Source organism: Neomonachus schauinslandi, chromosome 9 (genome assembly GCF_002201575.2).
Source record: "Neomonachus schauinslandi chromosome 9, ASM220157v2, whole genome shotgun sequence".
In the NCBI taxonomy this organism is placed as follows: Eukaryota; Metazoa; Chordata; class Mammalia; order Carnivora; family Phocidae; genus Neomonachus; species Neomonachus schauinslandi.
Window position 1 is genome coordinate 124,888,234 of NC_058411.1, and position 22,648 is coordinate 124,910,881.

The following is a 22,648-nucleotide window of genomic DNA, read 5'->3' on the forward strand; positions in this document are numbered from 1 at the left end:
TAGTCCAGAACCAAACCTGCAATATTTCTGAGGTGTGTCTGTAATCTATAATCCATTGTGGGGATTCAGGCAAGTCATGTGGGGAGATTTTTATGTCAAGAAGATGTAGTCTTTAGATTCCCGGCATTTGTGAAGACATTAGCTCGTTTTGTTATATCCCATAGGAGTTTCTCCACATACCTATTTATTTTTTTATTTTTAATTTTTTTAAGATTTTATTTATTTGCAAGAGAGAGAAGGAGAGACAGAGAGCATGAGAGGGAGGAGGGTCAGAGGGAGAAGCAGACTCCCCCCGAGCAGGGAGCCCGATGCGGGACTTGATCCCGGGACTCCAGGATCATGACCTGAGCCGAAGGCAGTCGCTTAACCAACTGAGCCACCCAGGCACCCTCCACATACCTATTTAAAGAATACACAGTTTGGTAGCATTTTGACTTAACATTTCCATCTATGAGAAAACCTTTGTATTTGGAAAGTCTGTGGAAATGATAAGATGAAACATTTTTAGAAAACAGAGATCTTGTTCATAGAAGCCCCCCAAATTGGACTGGTTAGGTTAAGATCAATATGGCCCAAAGTGTATTCATTAAGTTTCTCGGAAGGGATTCTCTCCTTGGAGGTAAAAGCAGGTCAATTCCATCAAACTTAGATTTTCTTCTCTAGAATGTTAGCTTAAGGTTTGCAACATAACATGCCATTTAGAATATCAGAAGTTGTCCCACTTCCCTTTCCTCTGTGTCTACACCCCATCCATGCACCCTCTGTTCCTGGCTAGCAGAGCTCTGGACACGGTTTCTAGTTCTGAGCTTCCTGCTGCAGCCCCAAGGCCATTTTCCCATGTCCTGCTTACACTGTTTTTCTCTTGTCAGTTCCTAAGTGGCCCTCCAGAGTCCTGACTGGGTTTGCAAAGGTCCTCACTGCTCTTCTCCCTCTCTCCTGTTTTATTCTTGGAAATATACTCAGTAGGTTATTTTCCACCTTACTCACTTTAGTAATTAACAAGCTTGCTCTTGTGTATAAAAACCCATGGGTTTTAGGGCGCCTGGGTGGCTCAGTTGGTTAAGCGACTGCCTTCGGCTCAGGTCATGATCCTGGAGTCCCGGGATCGAGTCCCACATCGGGCTCCCTGCTCAGCAGGGAGTCTGCTTCTCCCTCTGACCCTCCTCCCTCTCATGCTCTCTGTCTCTCATTCTCTGTCTCGCAAATAAATAAAATCTTACAAAACAAAACAAAAAACCCATGGGTTTTATAATGTAGCCCCTCTGCTCCCCACAAAACTTGTCCACTAATATCAGGCTTAACTGCCTACCTTTAATTGTCAGAGGTGTGATGTTCACTTTTAAAAATGCATTGAACCATTAAGATTTAATAAACAACTTAACCTCTATTAATGAGGATCTAAAATATACAACAGATTTAATACCTTAACTCGCTTCTAAACCTTTCTCATAAAATGAGACAGTTAAGTATTACCTAGAAGAAATGACACCCACACAAGCCTCTTGCTCTATCATGCTTCCCAGGGTTCTCTCCCCTCTGTTAGCAGTGACCTGATAAATTTATCATGAGACATAAGTGAGAGAGAGAAAAGGAAAAAGGCATTACCATAGGAGTCTTCGAAAGAACCATATTTGTATTTATTTGTCCTCCGCACAGGGGTCATGGGCAGACACACTGGGCTGACGTGTGGGCACACAGCTCCCCCAGGTCACAACTCACAAACTGTCAGAATTCCTCACTTCAATCTCTCCAGCTACTGCACCCTGTTGCATAGATTGTGCAACAGGTTAATTTTTGTCTCTGTCCCTGAAGGAAGAAGGGACTACACCTTGACAGTGACTCACTGCAGCCTACGATAATGGGATTCTTCTGATTATGGAGGAGGTATTGAGCTATGTAGGTTGCAAACAGGAACCGGGCTGTCTCCCATGCTAAGGAATCTTACAAGGAAAAGGTGACTGGTAGAACTTTATCAGCAGGGAAGGTAGACACGAGAGAAACAGTTTTAATTAGGAAGGCAAGTCGGGCGGCAACTGGGGAAGGATGGACCAAGAAAGGGATAGTGTGGGGTCAGGAAGACCAGGCAACCCTACATAGTCGAGTGGCACGATGTGACGAGGATCCGAACCACAACCTGCCCCACTTAGTGCCCACTCTGCTGGAAGTTCAGCCCTCCTGCCAGATGAGCTTTAAAATTTCTGAACCCTGGGATGCCTGGGTGGCTCAGTCAGTTAAGCGTCTGCCTTCAGCTCAGGTCATGATCCCAGGGTCCTGGGACTGAGCCCCGCGTCAGCCTCCCTGCTCAGCGGGGAGCCTGCTTCTCCCTCTGCCTGCCGCTCCCCCTGCTTGTGCTCTCTCTCTCTCTGACAAGTAAATAAATAAAATCTTTAAAATAAAATAAAATAAAATTTCTGAACCCCTTCATGGCGAAAAGAAAGTCTGGGAAGAGAAAAACAGGCCAGGAAGAAAGTGAACGAGCATCCAGTGAATGGGCCTTGACCAGTCCCCCTTCTTTGAACTGAATTCAATTAGTGAAACTCGAGAACCCAGGGAGTCCGAGACTGGCCTTTCCCCTTCTCCGCCTCTAGTCAATTTTTAATTTGCTGTCATCGATTAGCTGACAGGAGAAGAAAGCTGTGTCTCAGCAGCTGAAGTCGGCTGATGGGAAGGGCCTTGAATCAGGGCCTCCGGAGTGGGCGGTGCTGCCTGAACTACCTGGGAGGCGAGCTTTGGCTCCGAGGGGTACAAGAGCCAACTTGCCGAAGCTTCCTTGCTCGTCAAGGCACCTTTAAACAACCGCAGCTGTTTCATCTGCAGGCAGGAGAAAGTGAAAACGGCCCCCAAAGTTCTCCCGGCTCAAATAAACACCGTAAATGTAGGCAAACTTGCCTTTGAAATTGAAATGCCTCAAGCAGACAGACGGACAGCTGTTGGTTGTCCTGCTACTAACAGGTTTGTCCCTCATTGTCTGTGATGACTGCTCTTTGAGGCTGACAGAAATAAACACAAAGAGAATTACCTCTGACTATTCCAAAGGGAGAAGGTGGCCAGACTTTTATCTGGGGGGCATTATATGGGGCAAAAAACAGGGAAATTTTGTTTCTCCCCAGTGTTGCCAGGAGACACGCAGAGGAGTGGCCTTTCCGTGGACTGATGCTCCTTAGTCGATGCGTTTTCAGGGCGTGCTGGTGGTGGTTGTGGTGGGATTTAGTGGGCACAAAGCCCCGCCAATACTCACAGGCTTCTAGAGAGTGCCACAGCTGTAGACCAGCTCGGGTAATAGTGTGGGCTTGGCAACAGTGCTTCAGGTTTCTCTGCGCCGCGTACACCCCTTCCCTTCGGGGGTGTACAGCAAGACCATCTTGTTCAGTAGTTGACTCATGACCGTGTGCACCAAACCCAACAAGGATGAGGCAACTAATGCATTTCTAATCCCGTGTCTGACTGAATTCCAGTTTTCTCCTCTCCCAAGTGGTGAAACAGGAAGCAACATCCCATCAGGAAGAACCAGAAGGTGCCATCCAGTAGCTTTGCCTCACGTCACGGATCGCCCTCAGTCAGAAATCTAGACGTGCAACTTTAGAGGGTGGGTCTCTGAAAGAATTTCAGAGCTTACACAGAGATGAGGTGTGTTGCTCTCTGATGAGAACGAGGCTGGCTGGAACGCTGCAAATCTGGCCCTGACTGCTCTTCACAGGCAAGGGGCATCTTTTGTGGACTGAAGTTTCTGGAAGGTAGGCACCATTTCGCTGATGTTGCTACCATTTGAGAACTCTCAAACCACGTTGGCCTCGACTCTGTGTGTGTGTGTGTGTGTGTGTGTGTGTGTGTGAGAGAGAGAGAGAGAGAGAGAGAGAGAGAGGTTCAAAACGCTCATTTTTGGCCCGCTGTTCAGGGAGAGATACAGAAAAGAGAGATTTGAAGCCCATTGCTTGATGAGTTTGACTTCAGAAGTATTCAGTCGTGGAGAGCAAATGTTGAAGCCAAACCTCTCCTCTGACCTGTAGCACTTGCTCTTTGGCGAGTTGAAACAGATTCATTGTAGGGCTAGGAAGGATTGTTCAGCCTGTGCAATCGCAGGAGGCTGAGCCCTCAGTGGGCACAGCCTGGTTTAGGAGGAACGAGGAATGAAAAGGGTGACCTCAGACCTCTGGGTGGCATGGCCAAGGCCATTTCAGACCATGTCAGAATGTCTTAAATGTGGAACAAGGCAGGACTTGCTTGCCCGACAGCGGCAGACTTTTCTAAGCCGGTTCTGTCTTGAGGGAGACAGTCTCCATGCTGTGTCCAGAAGACATTAGCTGATTAGTTCTACAACTGCCAGCCTTGGGGAGAGAAATATAATAAAACTTTCCTTTTTTATAACCAGTGTACATGTTTAGCCAGGATGTTCTTTTAGGCAAGTTTATTTCCTGAAAAGCCTTACACATGGGGCAAGGGAAGGAAACTTTGGGGACTCACCAGAGGATGCATATTCATTTATTCATTAATCCATACTATTCAAGTGCGTTCTGTACCACGAATGAGGGTTCTGACTTTATTTTTTTTATTATGTTATGAGGGTTCTGACTTTAAACAGCACCTTTTCATGCCTCTTCCCCTACAAGCCCCCCCCCCCCTTTTTAAGGGGTTTCCACTTAAAATTTAATCAGTAGAATTTGCTGGACAAAGGGGCAAATTCTTTAAGGGGAAAATAGGTAATAATTGTATTGTCTGCCCTTTAAAAATGTTTCTGCCTTTCTAAAAGCAATCAAATTAATTGACATAAGTTTGAAGATAACTCTGGGTTGGTAATAATCTACATTATTCTGGGTTAGTAATAATCTACATTTATTGAGTCCTCGCTGTGCATAAATGCATTTCCTATTTAATTCAGTGAGATAGAACTTGTGTTATGCAGTTTTCAGATGAGGACATTTGGGCTTGGTGAGAGGTATAGCATAGCGGGGAAGTGGGAAAGCCCAGATTCTGTTGCCTCTCTGTACACAGAAATATGTGATTGGAGCCTTCTCTATTCAGCCCTTCAGAGTCCTTGTCATGTGGAGAGGGTTCTGAACCCATGATAATATGTAAATATGCTAACACAGTATCTTATAGCAAAAGACCAAAGGTCAGTCTATAATTTGCTTCTACTGGGGTGAAGGCATGGTGTGGTGGACGGAACATGGGCTAGAAAGGCAGACAGATTTAAATTTGAATCCCTGCTTTCTGCTTACTACGTGTGTGACCTTGGCAAGACAGTGAAATTCCTCAAACCTCAGTTTCCTTATTTATAAGCTAATTATTATGATGTCCATCCCGCAGGGTTACTTGTTATAAGGAATAGAAAGACAAGGTATGCAAAGTGCCTTCTGCATGATGGACAAATGGTAGGCTTTTGATATATAGTATTCATTTCTCCAATTATTTGTTGATGCTTTCGGAGTACTAGATCCTATTCTGGGTTCCGGGGTAACAGCAGTGAACAAGGGAGACAAGACTCTGCCCTCACGGGGCTGACTGGTGCTGGTTTGGTCTAGCACAGTGTCACTGACTTTCTTTGAAAATCAGGTTGTGATTACTGAGATCCTCTGGTGGAGCTGATCTGGCTTTGACACAGCCTCTGAAGCAGAGCAGTAAACATTCTATGTTAGGGGTCCCCCAAAGCATAGTAGAATCAGGCAAAAAACAAGGACATCAGATACCTCTTTTGCAAGGGTCAGTTTGTTGTGCTAATCATTGCACAGTTATAGGAAAGATATGCTTTTATGCGTGCCTTCACACACACACACACACACACAGTTCATTTGAGTTTTCTTAGGTCCCCAAGGCACTGCCGGCAGGCTGTGCATGGGAGGAGGGTCTGGCTCCAAAGTCTCATAAAGCACAGAGTGTAGTGTGGCAACCATTCATTTACCTTGAGCTCCAGGCCATCTCTACAACAGCCTGGGGCTTTCCAAGGCCTCCCCAATGTGAATTTAGGCATGTAGTCCAAAGATTGAACTGGAGATAATGCACCTTTATAAAGATGGATTTGGACAAGAGCGATTGACTTATTTACTGGCTAAAGGCCTATAATCAAGTTCATCAAATGGGGTAGTTGGCATCAAGAATGGTGTTTTGGTAATCTGTCCCTAATTTTGAATCCCGATGATCTGCAGATTATGGCAAAGAGATTAGAGGAACACAGAGGAGCTCCCTTTGGAATTAAATGCAGGTCTCCCTTCTCTTAGAAACACCTGCACACCCAGAGCACCAACCTTATTGGTCCTCCATGGCCCAAGTTTGTTGTTTGATTTATTTGGTGGACGCAGAATGATTGAAGACATCTTTAGGACACCCTAGACAGACCAGACAATTGGCACTATGAAAGAAGTCTTTCTGAACTAACAAGACTTATTTTCCTAAGCCCTATGCAACAATCAATCTCATCATTTTATGGTCCTACTATATATATATTGCCTTAAAATTGCATCTTGTGGAGGGTTTTTTAAATGATGAAAACATAAACCAAGCTAAAAACCTAATTAAAATAAATTAGGGCTTAGGTATAAAACCCTCAAATAGCAGGTGAATGGGGATATTAAGAATCTTTGACCTTGTATAACACTTTAACAGCCAAAATTCTCCACAGGACTTTCTGCTGATGGTAGACAGATGTTTGATTGTCATTAAACTTGAGCAATCACTGTGTTTTTAAAACAGTTATTCCCAAATTTCATTATTATCATAACTTAAAGTCTGAGAAAGCACACTAATTTGGCTTGGGTGACCTTGAAACAAATTTCACCCGTCCTAAGTATGAGAATTTAAAATCTCGCAGGTTGTGAGCATTCAGATTCCCCTCAAATGTAAAGTTAAAGGGGTTTGGTTCATTTTAATAACCATTTCTTCTTTCTTTCTTTCTACCTGGTCACTAGAGAGTTTGTGGAGGGGGTTCATGCTGCATTCTTTTTTTTTTTTTTTTGATTTTGATAGTGTTTTTATTTCTTTGGCTTATTGAAGGCTCCAGATGTGGAGCCTTAGCACCACCAGAGTGTTGCTTTATAGTGAGTAACACTGGGATTCAAATAGATGTGTGTTGGGGCTTCTAAAATGGCCCTCTTGAGGCTAAGGGATTCATTTTTATTTTTTATTTATTTTTATTTTTTTATTGTTATGTTAATCCCCATACATTACATCATTAGTTTTAGATGTAGTGTTCCATGATTCCTTGTTTGTGCATCATGCTGCATTCTTAAGGAGAGTAACTGAGCAGATCAGAAGCCTAATACATAGTTGGTGTTTGGTTTACGAGGTTTCAATTTAATGGAAAGTTTCCTTTTTATTGATCTCCAAATTATATCTTCAGGAAAGCAGGAAATGGAGATATTTAATGAAAGTATCCCAATCTCTCTGTTTAGGATTGATACACACACACCCCACACAGTCTCTCTCTCTCTTTCTCACACACACATACACACTTCCATGTGCTGGTGCACATTATAAAAACAAACCCAAAAGATACATATATATTGTGTGTGTGCAACCAACTTTATTTCTTCTCCTGTCATAGATGGCTCTGTCTTCTTCCATCTTGGAGCTGTGTCTTCTGAAACATGTGACATGTGGTCCCTAGGACTGGAGAAAGGAGAAATGAAAACAGGTCTCCAGGTTTTTAATTTTTTTTTAATTGAGGTATAACTGATGTAGGACACGATATGAGTTTCAGGTGTACAACATAATAAGTCAGTATTTGTATATATTGTGAAATGACCATCAAATACATCGCTCCTTTCTCTCTTAATGGGAAAACTGTAAAATTCACAGCTAAGGCATGTATTTAGGTTGATTGAAGAGAGAAAATGTTACATTAAGGGGCTCAAAATAATTTTCATTTACTGTATCCATGTTCTAAAAGAAGGGAAAATCATATGCCACAATCCATTTTTCTCCATAGAGTTCTTGTATGCAAGAACAAAGTCTATTTCTGTTATTTTGATTCCTTTGCCAGATATTTTAGTGGAGAGTCAATAAATAGTTGTTGATTAGATTGATCTTGACACAGGCTGAACAATTAAATAATCATTTCAAGATTCAGGCAAATGTTCTGAGAGCATTTTCTTCAATAACGAAGGTTACTTAACATCATTTAATAACTAAATTGGCTTTAATTTCTTCCCCTCAAATTTCGTTTTCTTATTTGACATCCAATTAAAACTTGAAAAACATAAAATCCGCTGATGCTGAACAAATTTCAAATTGTTCAGATTAGCAATTTTTGTTTGCAATCTTCACATCAAGAACTCATTATCATATTCCACTTTGAGTCAAAGTCACAGGCTTTATAATGAGCTCCTCCTGTTCCATCAGCCATAACTGGCTTTCCCTGACTTGTTTCAAATGGAGATCTGCTTTGTGTGGAGGTCTGGTCTATCACCACCAAACTTCAGAGCATTTCTAGATGATGACTATCAAATAATATGCAAGTTGGATTTTCCCAAGTAATTACTTCACAGATGACACTATTGTAGTGGATTTCAAACTGTTTTTTTGGACCATCACTGATGGTAAGAAATACTTTTTAGACCTCAATTTAGAAACACACACACACACACTAACTGAAATAAAGTTTTCATAAAACATTACTTGGTACATATTGATGTTTTCTCTTCTATTCCATTCCACTCCACTCTATAAAATTTCTGGTCATAGCTACTGATAAATTTTGTAACCTCTTGGTAGTGGTTCTCAATACGGGCTGAGTGTAAGAATTAACTAGGGAACTAAAAAAAAATACTAAATGCCAAAGGCATGGTTGACCGATGAAATGGATTAGAGATTCTAGAAATCAGCTTCCATATATTTGGACCCTTGATTTATGATAACATTGATATTATACAGAAGGGACAGTCATTTGAATATACAGATGGAAAAAAACCCCTGAATCTTGATTCTAACCTCAAAATTTATACACACTGAGGTGCCTGGGTGGCTTAGTTGGTTAAGCATCTGACTCTTGGTTTTGGCTCCGGTCATGATCTCAAGGGTCATGAGATCGAGTCCTGTGTGGGGCCCCGTGCTCAGCGGGGAGTCTTCTTGAGATTCTCTCCCTTTCCCTCCTCCTCCCCCTCTGCCTCTCCCCGCATCTGTGTGCTCATGCACGCATGCGCACACACACAATTCTCTCTCTAAAATAAATAAATGAATAAAATCTTTAAAAAAATGTATACACATCTGAATGTTAATGTAGATGTGGCAGATAAAACTGGCAGGTAAAACTATAATTTCTAGATCTGTGTTGTCCACTATGGCAGCCGCTAGCCCCTTGTTGCTACTGAGTCCCTGAAACGTGGCTGGTCCGTTAGAGATAGATTCTAAGTGCAAAACCCGCACCAGATCTCAAAACCCTACTGTAGAGAAAGAATTCAAAATGTCTCATTAGTAATTTTTATATTGATTATATGTTGAAATGATAATTCCAAAAAAAATATTATGGATGTGTTGGGTTAAATAAAATACATTATTAAAATGAATTTCCTTTTTTTTTTTACTTTTTAAAATGCAACTACAAGAAAACTTTAAATTACATATTTGGCTCCCACTATTTTTCTATTGGACAGCATCATTCTAGATGACAAAATCGGATAGATTAATGACCTTGGGGTGGGCAGTGATTTTTAAAACAAGACAGAGGAAGTACTAGTATATGGAAAAGATCTATACATTGGACTATAGTAAAACTAATAACTTCTTTCTATCAAAGATTACCATTAAAAGAGTAAAAGATAAGCTGCCGAAGGGTAGGGGACATTGCCATACATATAAACAACCAGGAGTCATATCCAGAATAAAGAAACAAGTCCATTAGAAAAGATAGACCAACACAATAGAAAATTGGGTGAGAAATTGAAACAGATACTTCACAAAAGAACATATCCAAATGGCCAAGAAACAGGAAATGTGCTCAACCTTATTGGAATGCTCTTTAAAACCACAGTACAGTACTTCTACACACCCACCAGAGAGGCTAAAATTTAAAAGATAGACAGCAGGAGGGTTGGTGAGAATGCGAAGAAGCTGGAACTCTCATACACAGATGTGGGCGTGTGAATAGGCACAACAGCTCTAGAAGACTGGCCAACAGGTCTCTTAAACGGGAGTATACGTACACCCGTGGCCTAGCATTTGCATTGCCCTACAGAAATGCATACATATGTTTACCAAAGACATGCTCAAGAATGTTCACAGAGAGTGGCCTTATTTGTTACAGCCCCCAGTTCAGAACAACCCAAATTTCTCTCAACAGGAGAATGGAAAAATAGCCTGTGGTATAGTTACACCATGGAACACTAAACACCAGTGAAAATGAGTCAGTTACTGTCCACACATCAACCTGGATATGTCTCAGTCGCAACTGTTGAGGGAGAGGATCTAGATGCAAAAGAATGCAGTCAGTGTGATTCCGTTAGTATGAAGTTCAAGAACGGGCAACGGGAATCCACAGTGTTAGAGGTTGGGCGAGGATAACTGGAGACAGTGGGGTAGTGACTGGGCAGAGACACAGTGGAGGATCTGGGGCGCTGGTAATATCCTGTTTCTTGGCCTGGCTGCTGGTTATAACACAGGTGTGTTTATTTTTGTTATTTGTTACTTTACTATCTGCATGCTAGGCTTTAATAAATATGTTTGTTAAGCAACAATAACAATACTGATTTAGGTGTTCTGAATCAGGGGAGAGCATGGCTTAGAAATATTTTCTAGGTAATCCCCCTAGAGAGCCAGCATTGAGAACCAGGGCACTAATGAGTCACAAGTGACTCTTTTGAAAACCATGTGCTGATATAACTATAATCCCTATTCGAGGCAGTGCTAGGCTCTTATTGTCTTTACTTAAGTTGCACTGACTTTGAGGACATAATTCACATTGATGAATCTTAGAGACATAAAGAATCATAAAGTTAATGCCTTAGAAGGCCGGGCAGGTAACTCAAATGAGCAGCCGACCAGGTGATGAATCTTGTGCCTCAGTTAAGGCCTGTGGGTCCTGTGATTACTGCCAAATCTTCTGGGTCTGTTTTTTTGTTTGTTTTTTGTTGTTGTTGTTTTTTCCAAGTGAAGCTGTGAATCTGGATTTTTTTGTGAAAATTCCTAAAATTTAGATGTCGGCTCAAATTATGTTAAAGCACTCCCCAGGTCAGACGAAACTGATTGGTAGGTCCAGTTCAGCCTGCACCAAGTTCTGCCACCGATTTGTAACTCTGACTTCAAGTTTTAGAGCCAGAAGGAAACTTACGGGTATCACTGTATAGTCTATTAATTATGTTTCCCTTTTCTGCTTCTGCAGGGATGTTGTGAAAGTAAAGGCGAAACTTTTACATATATATATACACATACATATATACACAGTACTTGAATTTCCTCGTGGAAAGCTATCCTATATACTCAAGGTAATTACTGTTATTTACATTTTATTTTATTTTACCTCTACTGTGTTGTCTTCACTGTGATCTTGAAAAACTATATCTGTGCCCCAAAGCTTTATTATTATGTGGTATTGTTTTATGTATTATGTATGTATTATGTGATATTGATATATGTATTATGTTCCGGGGGGGAGGAGAGGTGTTTTGGGCAAGGCAAGTTCCATGTTATTCTCTATGATATACTGTAGATCCATACTCTGTTCTTTTTGAGAGGAGACATGTTGAGTGAAAGTTTCCTCTGGCAGCACCAGGTGGCAAAGAGCTCCACCTGGCTTAGCTGGTATTTGCCGTGTCTGTGATCCAGTCTCGCCCCCCCACCCTCCCCTTCCCATTTTCCCCGAGCCTCCTTTCTAACTGGAAGGAAGAGTGGCTCTGTCTGTCCTGCAGGTTTCCAGCTTCCAGTCTCTCCCCTGTGAGAGACGGGCTTTGAAAAGCACACGTCTTCCAAGTCATCAAAAGTGACAATCGGGAAATGATTATTTGCATGGGGAAGAGTTACAGCGCATGCTCACAAATATGGATGAACGGCAAAATCAAGTACTGTAAAGAGAAGGAGACTTTTTACCCTCAGCGCCTAACTTTGGGTCTGGCTCTGGGTCACCTGGAGCAGGTCACTTGATCCCTCTAAACTTCTCTTCGCGTGTGTAAATTGGGGGTGTGAATAATGATTATTGTGGTGAGGATACAATGAGCGAATGCTGGTGAAAGAAATCGTGTTCATTGTGAGATGCGTGCCGGTTGTTAGTTATAATTATAAGCGTTGCCTTGAACTTCTGTCATGGTGTGTGAAGAGACGGTGCTGTTATTCCCAGTTTACAGCTGCGAAAGCAGGTGATACAGCCGCTGGGCCTCTGGATCACGTCCCTGACACTTGGCCCTGCACCAACAGTGCTCGTCGGCGTGGGCCCTCGCCCCACCTCCCGCCTAACCAAATCCCATGAATCAGTAGAGAATGTAGAAGGGGTTCATGACCAAGGCCCACCCCACCCCTGCCTTTTAGCCTATATTTTTCTATACCTTCTTACCAAAAGTTACGCTAAACACAAACCCCATCGATCACAAATGTATTTCCCCCGCTTACTTTCTGTGAGGTGAGAGTAAATAGGGAAGCAGTAACCTGCTGGGGTGGGTGGGTACGGACAGGGAAGCACAGGGAAGCCGGAGTAAATAAACTACTTTTTGCTAACAAAGGAGGCGCTTTCTCTGGGGAGGAGTGGTTGAGCTGGACCTTCGGAAGTTACCTGAGGATTTCTGTCTCGGTCATGCTGCCAGCGGCTGGTGGCTGCTCGGCCTGAATCCGTCTTTGGCTTCCAGAATTCCTGGGGCTTCTGGAGTTGCACACCTACCCCGAGGCCCTGTGGACAGGCCCGCCCCTCACACTGGAGGGGCCCAGGGCAAGAGGACATGTGGAGTTGTCTGGCCCTCAGCCTGGCCTTGTCCCCCTTCCCAGCCCCAGAATTGTCCTGCTTGGCTAGAAGCCCAGTGCACGTGCGTGCAGACCCCTCGGTGTGTCTGTGTGTCCAAGTGTGAGTCTCTTTGTCTCCTCCCCAACAGTCTCCTGTTGGCCATCCCTAGGCCTAGGGGTATATTGTGCTGTCACTTTTCAGAGGACAGACCTGGCGGAGGGTCCATGCAGGCCTTGGAAGTGGTCTTGGAGGGGTTTAGGCAGGGAATTCTAGGATCCTGGGTACCCCTAGCAAGTCTAGAAAGGGAGTATGGTGTGTAGGTGGGCAGGCAGCCTTGGGTCTATGGACTCCTCAGGCAGTGGGAGAGAGGTATGGCCAGAGGAAGGCCAGACTGGGGTCTTTTCAAACAAGGCCAACGTGTAAGGGTGGGCTTCTCCTGGGCCTGAAGCTCAGCACCCTCTGTACACAGTCGGTGCTTAATGATATCACTGAGAGATGCATGAGAGAGCGAGAGAGGCTGAGCCGTCTCAGAATTGCTATGGAATATGTAAATGTGCCTCCTCTTTACCACCACACCCTGGAAACTTCCACCTAACAGCATGGCAAGGTTGAAATTGCTCAGATTTCATAAGGTGGCAGCTGAGTAACATTCCCGACCCTGTAAACTAACAGGAAGACAAATTTACTGAGAAACAGCTTTGCGTGGGAGGGAAGAGAAGCATCCAGGGCTCTCCCTCCCCACCTGGAACAAAAGGACTTCACTGCGGCTCCGCTAGGGATCTCTTGGTATATTTTAAGAGATTGGACACAAGTTTAGAGGAGTTGATTTTATGTATGTTTCAGACAATGCTTGCACCTGAGATACTTGCTGTTGAATATCATGTGATCCTTCCATTCGCCTTCACTTTCTTTCAGAGCATGACTCTCTTTCACAATGACCTTAAGATATCCATATTGAAATGTCACTAACAGGACCAACACAGAGGAGGAACTCTGAATCCCCTCATACAGCACGTGGAGCCGGCAACCTGCCCTGTGGGTCATCTCTGTTCCAGTCCCACCTCTGCGCTTCTCTAGGATCACACGTGGTCCTGCTTCACCTGATTCAGACTAGTCATTCCCACTAGCACTTCTGCCAACTATATTTCATGGCAGAAAAAATTGGGGGAAATACCCGATAAATCTTAGCTTAAAGAGAAAGGACTTTAAAAAAGAAGACTGAGGAGCCCGGAGACCCCAAATCAGGATCAATAGAGGAGTAGCCAGAAAATCACATCGACACATGTTCAACCTATGTCCCCCAGAGAAAAAGGAATTGGCCATGCGCAAGATGTGGCCCTGACGTAGGAAACTCTATATATGTTAGCACAGTGTTTTCTCTCATTCATAGCATTGATTTGCATTGATAGACAGAAATCAGAGAGACCAAAATGAAAATTACATAAAAATGTATTGGAGAGAAAGTTAAGGATACTCTCTTGGAAAGAATGTTTGTTTGAAATGTCTGGAAACTTAGGGAAATTTTTATTTATTTATTTTTTTAAGATTTTATTTATCAGAGAGAGAGGGCAAGTGGGGGGAGGGCAAAGGAAGAGGGAGAAGGACAAGCAGACACCCCGTTGAGCACAGAGCCTGACGGAGGCTCGATCCCCGGACTCTGAGACCATGACCTGAGCCGAAGTCAGACACTTAACCAACTGAGCCACCCAGGTGCCCCGAAATTTTTATTTTTAAATAATGTGTTACATTTTCATACAACATACCCAGGATGTTTTCCTTCCAGACACTTTTGCAGGCAAAATAGCTCTAAGCTTGAAGCCATGGGTTTAATCATTCATCAAAAACAGTAAAATGAGTAAGTGAAATATTTCCCTTTTGCAGATGCCCTGCATAAGTCTCTGTCTCTGTCTCTCTTGATCTCTGTCTGTCTCTCTGTCTCTGTCTCTCCCCCTAGCTACTTAAAATCTGGGCGTTATACATATGTTTTTTTTCTTTAAGGGGCTTCTTGCAGTAGACTGAGACTGGACAGGAATGACTCATTCTGTTCAGTTTTGAGATCTTATGAATTATTTTCCTATGGTGAATCAATAGCAAGGACTAGTGGCCATGGACAGCGGAAGCAGCTCTCCCTGCCAAGGAAGAGAGATGACCCATCCCTATCTACTCAAGGGAGCAAACTGACTGTTCCAGCAGGTGCTAATCTCCTAGCCCCACACCAGCAGTTCTTGCCGTAAGGAAATCTTGCCTTTTCTCCTTCTAACTTTTTTTGTGATTTCAGGGTCAGTGAAGAAAGCTGTTGAGAATGAGCAATTGAGATTTTTTTCCTGCCCTCTACTATAGGCTCCCCCCCCACCACACCTCACCCTCATCTGAAGATTACTAGAATCTTTGTCATCTCGTTTTTCCAAAGACTGCTTCATTCTGCAGGGGCAGCAGGCTGTGTGACCGGAAAGCCTGCCTTTAACTATTACATAAGCATATATTTTTAAAACATTAAACTTTGGGGCTTGCTTCATCAGTGTGCCTTAGTAACCCCAAGTCCTTCCCTAAAAGTAACTCGGCTTCCTCCTCCTCTGTGAGAGGGATGTTCGAAATTCCTTCTTTTTTTTTTTTTTTTTAAAGATTTTATTTATTTATTTGACAGAGAGAGACACAGCGAGAGAGGGAACACAAGCAGGGGGAGTGGGAGAGGGAGAAGCAGGCTTCCCACGGAGCAGGGAGCCCGACGCGGGGCTCGATCCCAGGACCCCGAGATCATGACCTGAGCCGAAGGCAGACGCTTAACGACTGAGCCACCCAGGTGCCCCTCGAAATTCCTTCTTGATCAAGAGGTGGCCCCACGCCCTTCTGTAGGTTTTACTATCTTTTGTGAAATGATTCCTTTGTTGATACTGCCCTGGTCGGGTTCCAGTGTTGAAGGAAATCCTGCTGTCACTGAGGAAATGAGTTGCCCTGTCAGGTGGTTACATTCATCCCTCAGAAGTGCCTTTCTGACACTCGGTCTGGGGGACCTTCACACTGACTAGGGGATTGTCGGAAATCAGTGAATGAGGGCTGAGTGTTGGGCCACCTGCAAGTCCCGTGGTGCCATTGATGAGGAAATGTAAATAGTGACAGTCCTTACACCTACAGCACTCACTATCTGCCCCACGTTGCACGGAGTGATTTAGACACATGACCTTATTTAATCCCGACCTAGACTGTGCAGAAATAGAAAATATTGTTCCTATTTTATGGATGAGGAATTCCAGGCTTGGAAGAAAGTCATGTGCTGTCCTAGCTCAGGTAGCTGGAAAGGGGTGAGGTTGGGCATTAAGAGTCCCAAACCCCTCTTCCTGGATAAGCCAGTAGCCCTTGGGTTCCCGCATGTCCTGTCCTAGAAATTCTACCCCAGGGTGTTGTGGGGGGTTAGTCTGGGTATCACCCCAGGTGAGTCTGATCATCCGCAAGGTCTGAACTAGATGACACTGTGTAGTACAGCCTCTCCAGAACTGTCCCTAGGTTTTCTGTTTAGGATATGAAACCAGTTCTTTCCCCTGCAGTGAGAGATGTGGAGATCGTGGGGAGAATGCATCTGTGAAGGGGCAGGGGTGACCCGTTACTCTCCCTTGGGGAATCTTTTTAAACTTAGCCTTTAATCTTACTGTTTAAACCCACCTGACATGGGATTCTTGCCCAGACCCAATAAGTTGAAGATAATAAGATAATGTGACTCCATAACATAGCTCCAGGACTTTACTGTGTTCAGGAGTTTCTACATACCGAATCACTCTTAATCTGCGATAGGTCTTTGTGAAAGGTAGAATTAGCACCATTGAGCAAGTGAGACAGCAAAGAATTCAGAGAGACTGAATTGCCCAAGTTCACTTAGTTGTTGTTGTTTTTTTTTTTTAAAGATTGATTTATTTATTTTAGAGAGAGGGAGGCCGGAGGGAGAGAGCAGGGGGAGGGGCGGAGGAAGAGGGAGAGAGAGAATCCCAAGCAGACTCCCCACTGAGCACGGAGCCTGAAGTGGGGCTCCATCTCATGACCCTGAGATCATGACCTGAGCCAAAATCAAGAGTCTGGCACCCAACTGCTGAGCCACCCAGGCACCCCGCCTCCCAAGGTCACTTAGTTTTAAGGGTCAGGGCTGGAGCTCAAACCTGGGCTTTCTTACTCTAAAGCCATAGTTCTTTCTCAAGTTTTTCGGCTGTTTGAGGTGGTATGTGAAGCACTACATTCTTTTTTTTTTTTTTCATTTTTGATTTTATTCATCAATTACAGGCTTGCACTGTGTATGGCAGTCTTGCTGACTCTTCTTACCTGGGACTACCTGGTGGGAGAGCTCCTACAGCACCCTTCCGCTATCCCCAGGAGGGCTTTGCAGACTCTAGGTCAATCCTCTCATCTCTCAGATGGGAGAACTGAGGCAGAATCAGGGCCTCTCCTTAGGCTCCTCTGTGAGTGAGTCACTGTCAGCAAGGTTCCCAGCCCCCTTGCTCTTGCCTACATCACTCACTTGTGCCTGAGACTAATAACAGGGTAATTTGTGGAGCAAGATGTGTGACTCACCAGACCAGGGAGGAGAGCTTGTGAGGAAGGACTTGATGGAGAGGAGCAAAATATTTAATAGCAATTGGAAAGGAGATGCTGACGTGATGCTAATTGGGTTAACATTTCTTTACATTGCAACAGCATTGCTTAGTTACCCAACTCTTAATTTACATTGTAGATTTCTAAATTTAACTAAAAAAAAAAAAGAGGGAAGGGAATTCTGCCTTTGAAGGCAGAATTATGAACAGTCGATCCTGTGTAACTTTCTCATAGAGTCCCTCCCAACCAGCTTAGATCTGTTCTCTTTGAACCCTAGGATTTATATCCTTCTAAGACTTATCTATTCTGTAACTTTGCTTCACATCCTACTGATTTCAGTCACACCTGTTTTTCTGCAAGTTCCTATCCATGTTACCAGTCTAAGGAAACTTCCTTGGTCACTTACCTCTTTCTTGGCCTTGAGCTGGTCTTTGGCAATCTCTTTCAATTAGCAGCTGGGGCAGAGATATAGCAGAGATGTGATAAAGGTGAAGAGGCGTCTGGAAGAATGACATTTTGGGGAATACTGCCTCCTTAAACTGTATTTTCTGTCTTACGTTTATTACCTTCGGAATCTAAAGTCACTTTAAATCTATTTATTTTTTATTTACTTTTTTAGAGGAGGGAGGGGCAGAGAGAGGGAGAGAATCTCAAGCAGGGTCCCCTGCTCCGCTGAGTGCAGAGCCTGACGCGGGGCTCCATCTCATGACACTGAGATCATGACCTGAGCCGAAACCAAGAGTCAGACACTCAACTGAGCCACCCAGGCGCCCCTGAAGTCAGTTTATAGATAGACCTCAAGATCCTGTCTTTCTACTGACTATAGAAACACACTCTATTTTCTCTGAAATTGCTAGAATACAAAAGATTCTGGTAGTTAGCTTTTGCATGTATAAGAAGAAGGCTGGGAGAAATTTTATGTGGGTAACAAACTTGCCTTACTTCAAATCAGGTATTAGCTTTTCTATATGAAACATTTACATGAAAAAATTACTGTCTCAAAATATTAATGCAAAATAAATCACCTTAATAACACTTTTTAGTAAGGGGCACCTGTGTGTGTATTGGGAAAACACTGGCTTTCCTGGATTTGCTTGGACAAGGCACCTGTATTTTTCCTGGGACTGTTTCTTCATATCAATAGGGCTGGACTGGATGATTGTATGATTTTTAGAACAAAATGTACCTTTGTTGACTCGAATCATTAATAAGAAATCAATTATAAATTTTCCTAATATTGGATCAATAGTAACAAATTATCAACAGTAACAATAATTTAAAAATTTTCAACACTAAGAATTTTACCCTTTTTTCATGTGTTCTTCCGTTTGCTTTTACACACACACACACAAACACACGTTTAGATGTATATGTATAAAGTAGTATAATAATGAAATCATATGCCATCATATAATTAAATATAGATATAATTTTGAATTTTGTTTTTTCTAAACTCTTCCCATGTTGGTAAAAAAATTCACCATAATTTTTAGTATTAGCTGAATGTTATTGCATAGAGTTAACATTTCAAAATGTACTTAAACATTCCAGATTTTTAAAAAATCATTATTATGAACACTGAAGTATTATTTATTAACTATAGCTTACACATATTTTTTGCCCAGTTTCACATATATCCCGAGGTAGGCTTGAACATTTTAGTGACTCCTAAAATTTGGTTACCCTAAGGGATGGTATCATTTATGCTGTTTTTAAAATGTAAAAGTTTTAACTATATCACAGCACTGTATATTATTTTTAAATAACTTCTTTTAATTTAACAGGTGTCAGTTACAGAATTTTAGGACCTGAAAGTTCATTTAGCTCCTCTCTTTAGAAGGGCAAATGGTCTTTAACGCTCGCATGTGATAAAGTGATTTACAAATATTTACTCCCTTAATCATCTTAACAACCCTATCAGGGAAGTTATCAGTTATCACCTCTGTTTTGTAGATGGAGAAACTGACGTTAAGTTAGTTGTCCGAGGGCACGTGGTTCTTGAAGTGTCAAAACGAGGCCTTAAACTCAGGCAATCCGGCTCCAAAATCCATGCGCTTGACCACCGTGCTATATACTGACTCCCTTAATATCTGTTGAGCACTTACTGTTTGTACACTTATGGTATGCCAACTTAGGGATGCTGTTGTGAGCAGAACAGGTATCATGCCTACTCTTGTGCATCTTGAAGTCTGAGGAGGGGGCCAGACTTCAATTGGATCAACATACAAACATATAATTACACATTTGATACAGGTTATGAAGGAAAAGAACACAGAATGATGGCAGTACTTTGTTTAGATTTGGAGCAGTGGGGGAGAAGGGGTCATGGAAAGTCTGGAAGGAGATCTTAGGGAGGCTTAAGTTGAAGCTTGAAGGATAAGGAGGAGAGAGTTGGGTAAAAGGTGTCTGGTAGAAAGAATAGTTAATGCACATGCCTGAAGGCAGGAAAGAACTTTGTCTTGTGCTCAAGAGTCAGAAAGCAGACCTGGCTTGTGGGATCTCACAGTGAAGGGGAAGGGAGGCACAAGCCTGGAAAAGTAGACAGGGGGGCCCAATGGCCTGGGGGCTGGTTACAAGCTTCTCCTTTAGAGGAGTGTGCAGAGATGGGTTAGGGCCCTGAGGAGCTGCCTCCAAAGGAGGCTGGGGCTGCTTAGGACAGCAAAGCCATTCCCAAGTGGGGTTTCTTCTGCACACAACAGCAAACAGTAACTTGTGATTTTCTAGGAATTAAACTTTGTTGGCTCAATATTTAAGTTAGGAAGGGGTGATTTAAGTTAGGACCCTAGATCAAGGCATATTGTGAAATTTTATTACAGAGCCAAGAGAAACATGGCCTGAAGAGAATAGCACTAGGGGATAGCCCTGGCTTCAAAGAGAACTTGACCCCATACAGATGCCAAGTGCCTAGCTGGCATTTTAGGGGTTTATTTATTAGTTTTGCTGGGAAAATATCCCAATTATGTTTACTAACAGGGAAGAATTATTGCCCTGGTAGAAAGTGATAGGTGGCTCCTGGGGACATTAACCTAAGCTTTAAAATGGAGATAGGAATAAAGGGACAGAAGCACATCTTCCTGGCATCTCAAGTCATCATTTAATCTACAAGCAAACTCTGCACATAGTACTAGAAGGGAAAAATGAGAAGACTCACCCTTCTCATTTGAACTTCAGAGGATTTTTTTTTTAACTTTTTCAGAATAACTTGAGCTTTCATGAATTAGTATTAGATTAAGCACAGGAGGTTGGACTTTTCCATCAATCAAGATTGGAGAAATGAAGCATTGGCCAATAGGAAGAACTCTATAGAATATAGGGATCACTGCTATAGGAAACTTATAACCCTTGGGGCTGAGCTAGAGCGTGCAAGGAAACACCACCCTGCACGGACCCCCTTGAGGGGCAGACCAGTTGGGGAGGGTACAGAGGAGTTACCCCTAGTATCAGCGGAATAGTCTGGAAAGCAGCCCCCTGGAACTTGCCAGATATCTGCCCTCTGGGGTGCTGGGGAGGGCTCTTCACTGTAAAGTGTCTCACTGGAGGAGCTCTGCTACAAAACTCCTAAGGGGGGTGCCAGTAGAATCTGCTGGCTGCTGGGGGCTCCTGGAACCATTCTGGGAACGTACCAGAGTCAGGAAGTAAAACCCTTTCATCCTGCAATGTCTCTCCACCGTCCTCTACTGACAGAGCTCCAGGGTTAGCTGGCAAAGGGAAAATAGGAAATGGGCCAGACCATTTCACACAGCAGGTAAAAAGAATGAATTTGGGATTTGAGAGGCAATAAATTGATAATTGGCACCGGCTCCATACAAGAAGCCCTGAAGGCAGAGCAAATACTTAGAATGCTCCCCAGTAGGCAGAATATTAATGGAAATACAGGCCCCCAAATGACTTATGGAAGAAGTCCCCTGATTTTTTTTTTTATTATTGAATTTCAGGAGCTCTTTATATATTGTAGATACAGTTGCTTCCTATTGCAAATACTGCATATATTTTCTCCCAGTCTGTAGGTCTCCTTTTTATTCTCTAAACAGTATTTTGATGAGCAGATGTCTCCAGATTTTATAACCTGCCTGGAAACAATGTAATACAATACAGCAATATAGTACTTATTTACTTCTCCTTCATATTTTCCCCTACATGTTAGAATTATGATCTAAGCTTTTAAAACAAAAAGGACTCAAAATTCAATGACTTACAGCAGGTAAGAGTTTATTTCTCTTGTATGTAACTGTCTAGATATGTGAAAATGGGCTAATTGGCCTCAAAGATTGCTCCTATACCCTGTCATCCTATTTTCAGTTATTAGGAAGGAAGAAAGAAAGAAGCCAGGACACACAGCTTGGTATTTAAGGAGATTACTCAAATCAATGTCACTGCTGTACCTTTGACCCAGATGTAGTCACGCATGGCCACATCTAGGCACAGGGAACGTTGGGAAATGTCTCACGTGGCAGGGCAGTAACATGCCCAGGTAAAACCTGGGGGCGGGGGTGTAGGGGGGACTATAACTAAAAGGCAGAATGATTGGAAACTCAGGACATCCTGATACCCCTCAATGATATCTTTGAGGTGACACCTGGTTTTGTTTGCAAATACTCTGAATTGTTCTTTTTTTTTTTTAATCTGTGGGTCTGTTTTGAATTCCTTCAAGGCTTTAAACTGTTATAATGGTAAAATTTAAAATGAGAGAATTACTTATTATCTTGTTGCAAGTTAACTACTTCTCTACACAAAGTATAGGGTTTGTTGGTTTGTTTTTCTTACGATAAGCCCAGGCATTTATAGGTTTTTAATGCACTAACTCAATCATAGTAAATATCCCTCAAAGGTAAGTTGCCCTATCATTTGCATTGTCTTACCCATTTGAAATGGCACAATTTAAAATGCTTTTATAATTGGAATTTATAGTTTGCTCAGTCCTTACACTATTGGCAGGAAGCAAGTAGCTGCTAATGTTTTCCTTTGTGTTTTATCTTGAAGGCATAACTAGTTTTTTTGGCTGAGTTGGTAGAGTTCATTCCAAAGAGAACACGAACAGATTAAATGTAGATAAACATGTTTACCTGATACCCTTAAACCAAATTTTTAAAAATTGTTTTGCAACTGATAAAAATGAGATTGTTTGTAGATAATTAAACTAGATACCATTTTTGGCTAGAGCATCACTCCTGGAGTATTCAAAAGTCCATTCCAGCCTCAGTTACCCTTCTGTTGAATGCAACA

At 42.7% G+C, this 22,648-nt stretch overlaps 1 protein-coding gene across 2 annotated transcripts in view; it reads left to right on the forward strand.

Annotated features, from left to right (window-relative positions):
* Positions 1–3,600: 3,600 nt before the first annotated feature.
* The window catches only part of CERS3 (ceramide synthase 3), a 105,172-nt gene continuing 86,124 nt past the window's right edge, over positions 3,601–22,648 (forward strand). Inside the window, exons 1-2 of one of the 2 annotated variants that reach the window (XM_021680647.1) lie at positions 3,601–3,734; positions 11,306–11,408. The gene's annotated coding sequence lies outside the window, so the exon portion shown is untranslated. Of the gene's footprint in view, positions 3,735–11,305; positions 11,409–15,057; positions 15,081–22,648 lie in introns of those variants that run through there. The other variant, XM_021680648.1, reaches the window with a different exon arrangement.